Source organism: Macrotis lagotis, chromosome 7, assembly GCF_037893015.1.
Source record: "Macrotis lagotis isolate mMagLag1 chromosome 7, bilby.v1.9.chrom.fasta, whole genome shotgun sequence".
NCBI classification, from domain to species: domain Eukaryota; kingdom Metazoa; phylum Chordata; class Mammalia; order Peramelemorphia; family Peramelidae; genus Macrotis; species Macrotis lagotis.
Window position 1 is genome coordinate 56,838,808 of NC_133664.1, and position 14,541 is coordinate 56,853,348.

Here is a 14,541-nt window from a genome sequence, read left to right on the forward strand (position 1 = left end):
ATCATGATTTAACTATAAGCTCTAGTTCTTAATTTCAGTACTTATGTCTTTTAGTTTAGGATCTAAGTCTTCCTAATAGAACTGTGAAAGTTTGGTTAACTGTAAGTTAATGTTAAGTAGTAAACCTTAGTTAAGGGATGAATTTGGGACTTTTGGCCCAGAGCAATTGGAAACTGATTCCATTTTAGAGTTTATAGAGAAGGAGGGGGAGAATGGAATATGATTTTACTTCTTAATAACTTGTCCTGAAAGAAAGAAAATGTCTTCCACTTATCAAACCTTCTTTAAATGTTAACATACATATAAATTAACTGTTCCCTAGGCATATGGAATTTGGGCATTTGTTTGTTTTTGGTTTGGTTGATTTTTGATCAATCAGTGAGTCACTATGATTATGAGAAGTTTCAATTCACTATTAAAACCCAAAATAGTGGTGCAATAGATAGAGCACCAGCCCTGAAGTTAGGAGGACCTGAGTTCAAATGTGACCTCAGACACTGAATATTTACCTAGCTGCATGACCTTTGGCAAGTCACTTAATCCCATTGTCTTGCAAAAAACAAAAACAAAAACAAAACCCCAAATGATCTCATGACTTTGTCAAATGAGGGTAATATGGGAATATTCATAAATGAATTTGTGCCTTTTGTCACCAATATTCAGATCATTTTCTGGGTTAAAAAAATAATCTGTGATTCTTATGTATATTCCCATAAGGTAAATAAATGTAAGTTGCCAGTTTTTCCAGGGAAACTTCTACTGTAAAATTGTTGCATGGATATTAAGGGTTCACATTGTATCAAATATCAAGTAGAATTTTTAAGATATTTCCTGCTCTCAAACTTTTATTGACGAAATGAAAAAAGTAAAGCAAATGATCATATATTTGAGCGAAACAGGCTTAAAAATTAGTTCCATATTTTTAATATAATATTTTTCTTTTAATATATTAATAATTAACTGGCATATAGAAAATTTCCAGGTACTATACTAAATGCTTTACAGTTATCTTATTTGATCCTCATAATAACCCTGGAAGAAAGGTACTATTATTCCCATTTTACAGTTGAGGAAATTGAGGCCAACAGAAGTTAAGTGATTTGCCAAAGGTCACATAGCTGGTAAGTATCTGAGGCTAAATTTGAACTTTGGTTCTCTTGACAAAAGCTCCAAGGCTCTATCCACTGTGCTACCTATATTTTTTAAATATAGCTGCCTTTATTTAAATAATCAGCAATATTTCATTTATCAATTATTTCTCAAAATGTAGCCTAAAGGAAAAGTCATTACTCACAGTCCTAGATCCTGAAAACTTTAACCTATTAGAAATGATGATGTACAAAAATGATTTTTTATCTGATAATTTTGTTGGTGTTATTTTTTTCATTATTTAAGAAACCATATGCTCTTAATTCAAGAAAGGACACTCACATAAGCAGATGTAATTGTATGAGTCATCATATCAAAAAAGTACAGCCCTAAGTGTGGTAACAGGGAATACCCAAGTGATTTATTTTCATTCCAATTGTGTTAATTTACAGTCCCTGTAAATTCATTAATTTTAGCTCTTTCCGGCTGAGACCAAATTGGAATCTTTTCCTGGGTTCTGCTGTGCCATAATGTACTGGAAAACCTTGGATTTAGGGTCCAAGGGTTTATATTAAAAATCAACTTTTAATATTCCCTATTTGAAAAGATTATACAATTTCTCAGTTTTACTTAACCCATCTATAAGATTGAGGATCTTAGACTTGATGGTCTGTAAAAGAACTTCCAGCTTCATCTTGAGAATCCTGGGATCTTAAAAGTTGGTAAGAAACATACCTTAGTGATAGAGTTTGGACCTTGGCATCTGAAAGACTTACAAGAAGGACTTGTCTCTGACACATCTTAATCATATGAATGACCAATTAACTGAGTCTGAGCCTCAATTTCCTCAATCATCAGATGAAGGTCATGAATACAGAATTGAAAAAGCTCTTCTAATGTTTTTTCCTACCTAACCACACTCCTGTCATTCTGTCTCTCCTTCTGACTCTCCCCATACCTAGTCCCTCCCAATAATATTATCTCCATTTCCTCCAACGCTGCTCCAATTTAATTTTTCTCTTTCCCCAGATTCATACTTACAGTTAAGCCATTTAACTCCAAACCATTCTCTACTCTTAACTTTTTGTCCTGTTGCCAATCATTCCTTACTAAATCCAGTACTCTACCTCTGTTTCAATTGACATGCTCTTGAATGAACTAGAAGAAATCCCACAATCTTGCTAATTAGATAAAAAGTGTATTTTACTTAATCTCAGTGACTAAGCAGGACATTCATTTATCTTTCCCTAATTAATCTGATATCTTAGTCCTCATTGAAATTCTCTCAGATGAGTACATTACCTCTTAATTTTGGGAATGGAAAGGAGGACTATTCCTTTGAACTACCACTTCACTTCTTATCACAAAACTGTTGAAATTATCCCTCACTCACTTCAGGTTTTGCCAAGGCTCTGATAATGAATTCACCCTGCTCATTGCCCTTGATCCCATCCTTAATGTTTTCTCCACAACATTGCTCTGCTTCCCCCTTATTGCCACTGTTCAGTATCTTGTTCCTACCCTACTGCCTACTACCTACTATCTTCAAATAACTTTTCCTCATACTTAAAAACTCTCTCTAGTCCCTACCACCTCCTTTCTCTCCTCCCTTTCTCATACAAACTCCGGGAAATAGTCATGGGCACACAGATTATTCAGTTCTTTTCTGTTCACTCACTCACTTATTTCCATCTACATAACCAAACTGAATGACTCTCTAAAGTGCCCAATGATTTCTAATTGGCAAATCCAACAGGTTTTTTTTTCAGTCTTTACCCTTTTTTTTTATTTCTCTGTTACCTTTGACTTGGTTGACTATCCTCTCCTGCATTCTATCTCTTCTCTGGGTATTTTCCTGATTTTGTTTCCTCCATTTTTCTTCTTACTATCTGAACAAATTTCAGATTTCTTTGATGGTTCATAATCATGTATCCTGACTGTAGGTATTAGCCAAAACTCTGTCCTGGGTCCTCTTCTTTTTTAAATACTCTGCCACTTCACCAGCTGCCCATGGGTTTTAATGACCAACTTAATCTAGACAAAGCTCAGAGCTTTATCAAGCTCCAGTCTCTCTCCTGAGCTTCAGTCCCATATTACTAGCTATCTATTAGTCATTCAAACTAATATAAAAAAATATCTCAAACTTAACATAACCCAAATAGGACTTATTACATTTCCCCTCAAAATTTGACCCTCTTCTATTACTGTCAAATGTATTAATTTTCTTTTTTTCTTTTTTAAAGTTTTTACAAGGCAGTGGGGTTAAGTGACTTGCCCAAAGCCACACAGCTAGGTCATTATTAAGTGTCTGAAGTCATATTTGAACTCAGGTCCTCCTGACTCCAGGGCCAGTGCTCTATTCACTGTGCCACCTAGCTGCCCCAAATGTATTCATATTCTTCCAGATCCAGACCTACTCCCTCACCCTACATTTCCAATATTCTGCCAAATCTTGTCTCTTTAATCACTACAACATTTCTTATATCTTACACCTTTTTTCTAGTTATATCTTTAACCATCTTTGTTTAAGCCTTCATCCTTTCTTCTGCTAGACTAATGGCAATGTCCTCCTAATTAATCTCTTTGACTCAAGTCTCTGTCCCACTTTAATCAATTCTCATATTCGTCAAAGTGATTTTCCTTAAGAAAATCTCTGATCGTGTAACTCCTATTGAACACCATGCAGTGATTCCTTGTTGCTTTCTAGGATAGACTATAAATTCATCTGTTTGACTTTTAAAGTCCTTCACAACCTGGACCCCACATATATTTCTGGGCACATTATATATTACTGTCCTCCCAATATTCTATAAAACAGCCAGCTGATATTCTTTTTATTCCCACTTGACATTCCTTATCATATATCATCATGTTTTTTTATTGGCTATCCCCATGCCTAGAAAGTGGTCCCTCCATGCCTCCAACTCCTAGAATCTCTTTTGTCCTTCAAGAAAGGTCAAAACACCACCTTATTCTATAAAATCTTTCCTGATTGCCCATCCCCAACTGCTGACATCCTAGATCCCTTAGAATCTTATGTATTTGTCTGTGTGAATGTGTGTGCATATATGTATATCTATTATGTATATACATGTATCCCTGAAAGAAAAAAATATCATTTCATTTTGTTTGTATTTCTACCCCAGGATCTAATACTTAATAGATGCTTAATAAATGCTTTTTGATTGATTCATGAATGCTTACATAATGAAAATGTAGTTTTGATGGAAGATCTGGAAAGACACATATTTCACTGATTTTTCACCTAATATATCCCTAGAATTGAAGTTAAAAAAAATATATCATTCTTTGATCTTTTATAGAAACAGCATGCATCCTGGACCTTACTAGGTCCAATTTCCCTTTGTTGTTTTAATCATTTTAGGTATAGTTTGTAGAAGGCACCCGATGATTGAAAAATCCCCTTTAATCCAATCATCTATTGGTAACTCACCTGCAATTACATCAAAAAAGTGCAATTTCAATTCTTCCTAGCAAACCAAAAATAGTATCACTGAAAAGTGCTGGAGAGTGGCCAGAATTTTCTTTTCAATAAATTCAGTATTATTTTAAAAAAAGGAAAGAAAGAAAAAATGAACTCAGGGCAAGCTATTTGTCATATTTTCCTAAATTCTGCCAGAAGGCCTTCAACTGTAACTTTTTTCTATTGATGAATGAGATGTTGCTTTTTTGTGGTTTTTTTTAACTTTTGTTTTGCAATGGAATGGGGTTTGAGAAAGGTGGAAACAGGAAGTTTAAAGAAAGTCATATATTTAGAGTTCTCAGAAGGAGAATATTAGTTTGGACTTGAAGTAAACTATAGAGACAATCTCTTCTTTCTGTTAATTCTAATTGAGGCATTTCAGGCTTGAATAAGGAAGAGGTAAACTGGAAGATGCTATTCCCAAACTTCTCATTAAAAATACTTCAGGAAAGAGAGAATCTTCACGTCTAGGAATTTCATTGTCATGTGAGGTAGCCCTTCCTTGTTGAGAGGACTTACAGTTTAATGGAGAAAGAGTTGATTATGGAGTCATGAAAATCTGGGTTCAGATCCTGATTCTGACATAGTTATTGGATGTGTGATCCAGGACAAATGAAAGTTTAAGAAAGTTATGATTCTACATGAAGGGACTCTATAAGGGGTAGAATGATAAGAGTAGCCTAACAAAAAACAAACAGCAAAATATTGTCAGAGAAGCTGACACAAAGTCATTTGACCAAAAGAGTTCCCAAAATCCAGATTACCTTTTAGAACTAATATTTTGGCTCAAATCTCCATCTAGAAACCTAAAACTGTCTCTCCAATGGATCCAGTACTTTCTCAGTCACTTCACCTCTCATCAGCATACTTATCCCAACATAGCAAAAGGAAGTTTTGTAAAATCCAAGGCACCAGCATTTGTTACATAAGTGCAAAATTATAAGCAGGCTAGTATCACAATGAACATTGTCCACTATCATTTAAAATTCTTGGAGAAAATATCTTTTTGTAATGAGATCTGTACCATACTCCAAAGGGCAAAGCAGGCCCACATCTCCAGTCCCCTAAAATGAGAGACCCTTCTTTCAGTGTGCTCACCAGGCAGTGACAGCCAGAGGAGATAAATGGGAGATGTGGTTCACTTGCTATCAGTAGCACCTGTGATCTTTAGCTTAAGCAAGTCCATGGGGACACTTGGTCAAATCAGTCACAATCAGAACACAGGAAGGAGCCACATTTAGTGGACAAAGATTTGGACTAGAGGTTAGGACATCTGGAGTAGAGTCTTAATTATGCCACTGATTCAATCAATGATTTTTCTGAGCCTCAAATTTCCTGGTTTGTTTTTTAATTAGGGTGTTACACCATGTGATCTCTGAAATCCCATCCTTTCCAATCCTAGTATTACCTAGAATTACTCTCTGTTTTTCTACTTTGAAAAATAACATTTCCTCTGGCAATTCCTTTTCCCTAGATATTTTTTAAAAATATCAATTTAATAACTGTCTTTTTAAAAGATACAAAATAAAGAATAAAATTGTAATGAAATGACAAATATCAAACTATTTATACACAATCTTAATTTTTTTTTGCATTGTGGATCTCTTTGACCCTTCTCAGAATGAGGCCTTAAAGTGGATAGAATAAAATAAATAAGATTACAAGGGAAGACAATTATGTTGAAATACTCTTATTAAAATATTTTAAATTCACACAGCTCAAGTTAAGAACTCCTGATTTGCATGTTTACTTTTTGCTAAGAAAAAATTAACTTCTCTAAATTTTTTTAAAAATTAAACCATTTATTTTTCTCTTCTAATCTCTTCTGTCTTTGTTTTTCTTGTCCTTATTTGTGAAGTTATAGTTGTGAATGTTATTCTGACTCTACTTTCTTTACCTTACATTACTATATATATATATATATATATATATATATACATATATATATATATATATATATATATATCTCACATTTTTATGTGTTCTTCAGTTTCATCCTTTTTACCAGGATTTATTTAGATTCCTTAAAATTAAATATTCAAGCTGCTTCAATAGTTTTGCTATTGAAAATAAAGTTTCTATGAGATATATTGTAAGTCTTACTTTTCTTATTACTGGAAATATTCCAGTAACGGCATCACTGAATCAAGTGATATAATGAATTTTTAACTCTTGTTGTATGTTACTAAATTGCTGGGCAAAAAGATTTTGTCATTTCACTGTACTAATAGTATAATGATATACCTATTTTCCCACAGCCTTACCAGCATTGAATTTTGTTTTTATTTACCTTTTAAGCCAGTACTCCAGTTATTTGTATTTCTACAATTATTAGAGTTTGGGCAATTTCTGAATAATTATTAACAATGTATTCTTCCTCAAGTCGCACATTTATATCATTTGACTCATTGATCTATTAGGAAAGGAATCATTCATTCATTTGTTCAACAAACATTGATTGTGACAAAATCTAAACTCTTGAAAGGAGCCATCTAATGTAACCCACACCAGATCTAGGATTTTCTCTGCCACATTCCCAATTAGTGGTCATCCACTGTGCCCAAAAGATATTCAGATATTCAGTTAAGGGGAACTCACCATCTCTTATGGAGGCTTCCCAGGAGAAACCTTTTCCACTCTTGGACAATTCCAATTATTCCTGAGCTTTCTTTATGACTGAGAGGAAATTTGCTTCTGTGGCTTTTACTCATTGCTACTAACTTTGACTCCTAGAACCAAACAAAACAAGTCTAAACCTTTGTAAGATAGACTTTAACATACTTCTAGGCATCCCCATGTTCTTTAAGTTGATTTTTTTTATGAACTCTCGGGTCCAACACTATCCTGGATGATTTCTTCTATGCTTATTCTAGTTTATTTTTCTTATTCACAAAATGTGGTGCCTAGAATTGAAAAGAATGCCCCTACTATTTGAACAGGACTGAGTAATATAGAGCTACCACTTTTATTGTTCTGAAAAACATTCCTTTTTTAATTCCAACCAATAGAGCATTTTTTTGGTGATCTTTGTTACCAAATGCTTCTGACTCAGATTGAACCTGTATTCCACTAAAAAATTCAGATCATTTTTAGAAAAATTATAATCCAACCCTACCTCTACTTGTGAAATTGATTTTTTTATCTTGAGTATAAGACTTTATATTTGTTCCTATTAAATTTCTTCATAAGAGATTCAATCCATTTATTGAGTTCTTTTTGGTTCCTGGCCATAATGCCTAATTTACCTCTATCAAAGGTAAATTTTACAATCATATCTTCTATTCTGAATTCATTTTTATAAATTTTTTATAAATATTTTGAATCTCAAAATACTGTTGATAGAACCCTAATCCCTCCAGTTTGACCTAGGGTCAAATCACTAGTCTTTGGGATATCCATTTACCCAGTCTTTTTGTTTGTTTTGTTTTTCATTTTTTATTTGCATTTTTATTTATTTATCCATTACTAAAATAGTCTTGTTGTAAGAGTAAATATAATCCCCCCTCCACACAAATAAAAATCCTCATAAGAAATAAATCGAAAGAAAGATGGGGGAAAATGTTCTTTTAGTCTGTGTTCTGATGCCATCAGCTCTGTCTCTGGGGTGGATCGTATTCTTTATCATATGTCCATTAGAAAAGTTACTTCAATATTTTTTCCACAGTTGCTGTTGCTGATTGTAATTCCCTCCATCTATTCCTCCATACTACCATTTATTATATTTTCTCTTTCTTTTCACTCTGTCCCTCTTCAAATATGTGCCATGGGGAAGTAAAGTAGCACAGCAGACAGAGCACTAGCTCTGGAACCAGGAGGCCTCAAGCCCACATACCACCCCAGAGATCCAGCAACCACCTAGTTCCATGGTCCTGGACAGGCCATTCAATTTCACCATTTTATAAAAAGTAAAAAAGAAAATGTGTTATATCTGACTATCCTATCCCCTTTCTCCCATCCCCTTCTCTTTTTCTTCTAGATTTTTATACCCTATTAAGTATATATGTTGTTTCCTTTCTGAGCCATGTCTGATGAGAATGAAGGCTCACTCATTCCCCCTCACCTTCCCCCCCCTTCTATACCATTGCAAAAGTTATTTCTTGACTCTTTTACGTGAAATATCTTAGTCTATCCTACTTCTCCTTTCCCTTTCAGTACATTTCCTTTTCACCCGTTGATTCCATTTTTGCAATATATTATACTTTCAAATTCAGCTCCCTCCTGCGCCTTGTCTATGTATGCTCCTTCTAACTGCTCTATTATGTCATATGAGTTATCAGTATCATCTTCCCATGCAGGAATACATGCAGTTCATCATCATTAAATCCCTCATAAATAACCCCTCTTGTCCACCCTCTCCATGCTTCTCCTGAGTCCGATAATTGAAGATCAAACTTTGTGTTCAGCTCTGGTCATTTCAACAGGAACATTTGGAATTCCCATTTCATTGAAAGTCCATTTTTTCCCTGGAAGAAGATGTTCAATTTTTCTGGGTAGTTGATTTTCAGTTGCATTCCAAGCTCTTCTGCCTTCTGGAATATTATATTCCAAGCCCTATGAACCCTTAATTTGGAGGCTGCCAAGTCCTGTGTAATCCTGACTGTAGCTCCACAATATTTGAATTCTTTCCTTCTGGCTGCTTGTAATATTTTCACTTTGACTTAGGTATTCTGGAACTTTGAATCAACAAAATAGAAATAAAATTTAGCCTTATTTCTCCATTTTATCTATAAATTTCATGAGAGATTTTGTAAAAGGCCTTCTTGAAATCTAAATATGCTATGTCTATATAATTGTTTTGATATAGTCTTATTATCCTATCCATTAAAAAATAAGGTTAATTGGAATTTTGATTATTTTGATGCAATTATTGATTGCTATTAAATTCAACCAGGCTAGGTACTTGCATATTTAAGCCGTTGTTCTTATTTACAGGCCATTAAATCTCTCCTCTAGGAGAATCCTAGTCCTTTCTGGCCAAATTTTTAATCAATGGCTTGATCGTGGACAGGAAAAGCAAACATCTTCAAAAAATGGTAGATAACAGAAGGTGAAGAGGAATAACGTGCTTTGAATGACAAAATCTAAAAAGAACTTAAAGGAGTAAAAAAACATAGGACAACCCTTATAAACAAATTTTGACATGAGTAATTGCTAAATTTTGTACATGTAAAAAAAACAACTTTTTAAATGCAAGATTGGGGAAGCCTGAATCAACAGTAGTTCAAGCTAAAAATGAGTCAGTAGCATTATGTTGGCTGCCCCCAAAAATTAATGAAATTTTAGACTGCATTAATAAAAATATACTTTGTAAGAAAAAATGAAGGAAATGAATTCTATTCTGGTCAGACCACATCTGACATATTTAGCTCCAAGTGATACATAATAAGAGACACTTTGTCAAACTGGAGTAAGTAGAGCAATAGTTTCAAACTCAGAAACTGAGCCCTGTATGGATCTTATAGGCTCCAAGTGATTTAGAATTCTGCAAATGGATATCTGTATTGTATTATATTCTTATTTTATTGAACATTTCCCAATATCATTTTAATCTGATTAGGGCTGTACTCAGGAGTTTTGCAATCAAAATGCATTTTATATATTTCTGTTTTAGAGGATTATGCCATAATGGTGAGGAAACTGTGTCTTGAGGAATGGTTGAAGGACCAAAGAATGGTTGGAAAGAGATGATTTAGAATAAATGTAGTGATCAATATTGATTTGAGCAGTGAGATAATTATGTTAAACTCAAACGTGTGTGATAAATAGATTGCATAGTTTTTCTTGACTTTTTTATGTAAAATAAGGTTTTCATGAAAGGTGGGGTCAGAATAGCTTATTGAAAAATCAACCCAATATTAAAAAATTTTTTAAAAATATAACTTAGCAGGGATTCATGCACTCACTATTCATTTAGCAATAAAAATTGTTTGTATTCATAATCCCCTGCATTCTCACATGGTACTACATCTCCTGTTTCTTTGCCTTTATACTGACTGACCCCATACCTGAATGTTCCTTCTCATTTCCTCTAGTTAGATTCCATGCCTTTCTTTAAAAGGCAGTTCAGATTATATCTTCAATAAAGGTCTTCCCCAGTCTTATCCAATTCTGCTAGTGCTTTCTCTCTCTACTTTGTATACATTATATGTAACTATTTACACAGTCTTTCCTCCATTATAATATGAGCTCTTTTACAGAGATGACCTAATTTATATCCCTTGCACTGAGCTTAGTATTTGAAACATAACAATTTCTTAATAAACGCTCCTGGTTGCTTTTGCTCTGAACTGTCTCCTACATCTGGCATGCACTTCTCCTTTTTCTCTTAGAATTCCTCTCTTCCTTTTGTAGATAACTTAATGAAACCTGTCCTGATCTCTCAACTGCTACTGTCTTCCATCAACTCTTCATATTCATTTATTTTTATACTTTCTGTATTTATTCTGTATACACACATATGGAGATATATTGTATAGACTTGCTGTCTTGTAATGGAAAGTAAGTTTCTTACCAATGGGTATTAGTTCATTCAGGGGCAGTTGGGTGGTGCCATAGTCCATAGTGTTGGACCTGGAGTCATGAAGATATCTTCCTGAGTTTAAATCTGGATTCAAACCCTTGGACAGGTCCCTTCCCCCATTTGCCTCAGTTTCCTCATCTGTAAAATGAACTGGAGAAGATGTCAAATCACTCCAGTTTCTTTTCCCAAAAAATTCCAAATGGGACCATGGAGAGTCAGACTTGATTGAAAAAGTACTAAGCAACAATGATTTCAATTCATTGTATTTGCATCTCCATTGAATAACACAAAGTAGATGCATAATAAATGATTGATGGATTCTGTGTTTGGGAAAGGATTGATTCCATTTATTCTTTGTTGCTTCACAGACCAGAATTTAAGTCTCAGACATACAATTTTTCCACCCTTTTCAATTGCCTCTCATTGCATTATACGTCAGTCCTACCTTCTGCCTTGCTGTTTCTCATACATGATGTTCTCTCTCTTTTCTCCATGTCTGTGCAATACCTCCCTCCCTGATTCGGACTCTTTGAATCACTTCTTCCTTCTATATTGGCCTCTTATGGTCCTTTCTTGGCCAACCTACTAGTACCACCAGACCTAAGGGTCCATTCATCATCTTCTATGAATTTACTTATGACTTTTGATGTATATACATGTGGTCACCATACAAAACACACACACACACACACACACACACACACACACACACACACACACATATATATATATACATACATACAAGAATGTGATATCTTTGAAGACAGGCACTATTTATTTTTTGCTTTTTCTTTATATACCCAATACTTAGTACATACAGTACCACTTTAATAAAGGCTCACTGATTGATCAGTTATGTGTAGACATGTCAAAGAGTTAATTTTTGAATTAATATAAGGAAAATTTATCTACTGATCAGAACTCTCCAGCATGAAGAGTCAGTGGTTTGGTGGAAAAAACATAGGATTTAGCATTGCTAGCTCTCAGTTCATGGCTTGGTTCCAACATTTACTTGATTGAATTATATAATGCATCTGAGTCTCTCAAATCCTCAGTTTCCAGATCAGCTAAAGAACTGATATATGACCTTCTTGCCTACTTATTGTAAGAACAAATGAAAAAATGTTTGGTACACATTTTAAATTCCCAGAAATTACTAGATATTTGAGACATATTATAATTGGATAGGAGATTGGATTAAGTGACCCCTAAATCTCCTTCTGATTAGGATCCCTAAATTATATAAATGTAACCCTAGATCTTTTTTAAAAATAAATTTCTATGTACATATTCTGTAGGTGGGAATGGGGAGGCATTTTTAGCTTAAGACAAGCTATAAAAATTGGTAGTCAGAGGCAAAAATATCACATTTTTATGTGACATAATTGGCGCTGAAGATTAAGGATTTTTCTTTTTAGAATAGGGCAATGTTTCCTAATGTGTTAACCTCTGGGTCAGGAAATCTGAGTGCAAATCCCACCCCTTAGGTGAATCAGTTTAGGCATACAGGACTACCTTGGTCATTTGACTGCTCTCATTGACCCCAGAAACTTGAAGATTATAAATCGCACACAAGTAGTCAGTTTGAATCAGTGGAAGACACTTCCACAACTAGAATTCCTTAAATTTGTAAAATTACAAGTCTAGAGTCCTGTTCAGCCCCTCCCTTCCAACAATGGAAAAGAAAAGAAAAGGGACTTTCTTCTTTGATTCAGTTCTATAAATCCTGAAATGCCTTCCAGTTCTAGGAGTTGCCAACATTAAGAGATTCTAAAATCTGAGATTCTAAAATTATGTTCCTAGTACTTTAGCCCTTTCAAGAAGGTAATTGTGATTAGACAAATAATCCAATCAAGAGCTCTAAGGGAAAGGAGAAAATAGTAAACCTCTGGTAATGATGGTGCCATGACAGGAAAGAGAAAAACCTATAATTATAGTAAACTCTCAGAGCCCAAATAAATCCCTGAGATATGTCAATTTTCCTGTTGAATTATTGTGTCTTACTAATGATGGCAGAACATGTTGGGGAATACAAATGTCAACATTTTTCATTGCAGAATAACTGGTAATTGGGTGGTTAATATTGGAGCTCTTTATTATGTAAAGCGCTGTGTGTGTGTGTGTGTGTGTGTGTGTGTGTGTGTGTGTGTGTGTGTGTGTGTTGGTGATTGTTGTTGTTTTTACTCTTACAAAGCATATGCCTAATTGCTTTCTCCAGATTTGTTTCTTTTATCCAAAATGTAACTATGACGTGAATGTTGCAAGCAAACTATCCTACTTAAATCAATAGAGCAATACAATCTTTCAAAGGATAGAAATTCTTCTCCTTTTCAACTCGAAACATTTTAAAAGAACACATAGAATGTGAACTCTAGTGACAGCATGCTTTGTAGGTTCTGTGACTGTTCTCTTAACTAAGAAAAATAGCACCTATTTTTCCTCCAGAGAATGGTTCCTGTTCCCTATATCCTGAAGGGGATGCTGAGGGCAGGTGATCTAGAAGCTTCTTGGAATCTTTGAATTTTCTATTTGAAACAGTCCTTCCTCATAGTTTTTCTTAGAATCATTAGGGCCAAATCAATAAAATTAAGACTCTTAACCTCTGATGAGAAGCACCTTCAATTCCATCAAAAATAAAAATCTTAAAATAAATGTTGACTGAAACCCCAAACAATGTTTTTATTTTTTGGTTGTTTCAAAGCCAAAAAGGAGAGATTTTTCTTAGTTCAAAACCCTTGTGTATTACAGGCAAACTGTGAGAACCAAAGAGGATTCTTTGCCTAGTGCTAAAAAAAAAAAGCTATTTTGAGCATGACCCTGCTTTTAATATTTTCCTTGAAGTTATACAGGAAAACTAATTCTAAAAGATTTGCTTTTAATAATATAATACTGCACAGTCTTGATTTTTCTAATCATTAGTTAAAGTATAGCTAGGATTGTGAATCACATTAAAGGAGAAAATATGGGCATTCACTCCCTCCCCATATGCAAATTCTTTTTGAAAAAAAAATGTTTTCTCCTAAGTATTTGTTACCATATAACCAGATTGGAGAAATATAAGTCATGGGGTCTCTGGAAGAGGGAGAATGACCTTCATGTTCTTTTTACTAGGGCAGAAAGTTTTGGCAAGAAGCCACCAGAGGAGCTCTTCAAGTATAGAGTCTGCATTGTATTTTCTGAAAGTATGAAGAAGCTAGCTAATTTTTAGTTCTTCAGACTGAGTTATCTGTGGCTTTCCTGGGAGTATTTTTGCATCCCCAGTAAACAGCATATGTGCCTATTGTAAACAAGACACTATGTTTGGTGCTAACTGTATTTTGTCAACAGTAGCAAATACCTATGGTCCTCTACTTTTAATCCATTAAAGGAGTGAATTAAAGGGGAGGCTAGAGGGGAGTAGATTCAGAAGGTCATTGTTCTGTCTTACTTACCAGATATGAGTCTTTGA

General features: G+C 34.3%; 1 protein-coding gene across 4 annotated transcripts in view; it reads left to right on the forward strand.

The window, feature by feature from the left end:
* The window catches only part of CACNB2 (calcium voltage-gated channel auxiliary subunit beta 2), a 416,652-nt gene that overhangs the window by 241,900 nt on the left and 160,211 nt on the right, over positions 1–14,541 (forward strand). The gene's annotated exons all lie outside the window — the stretch shown is intronic.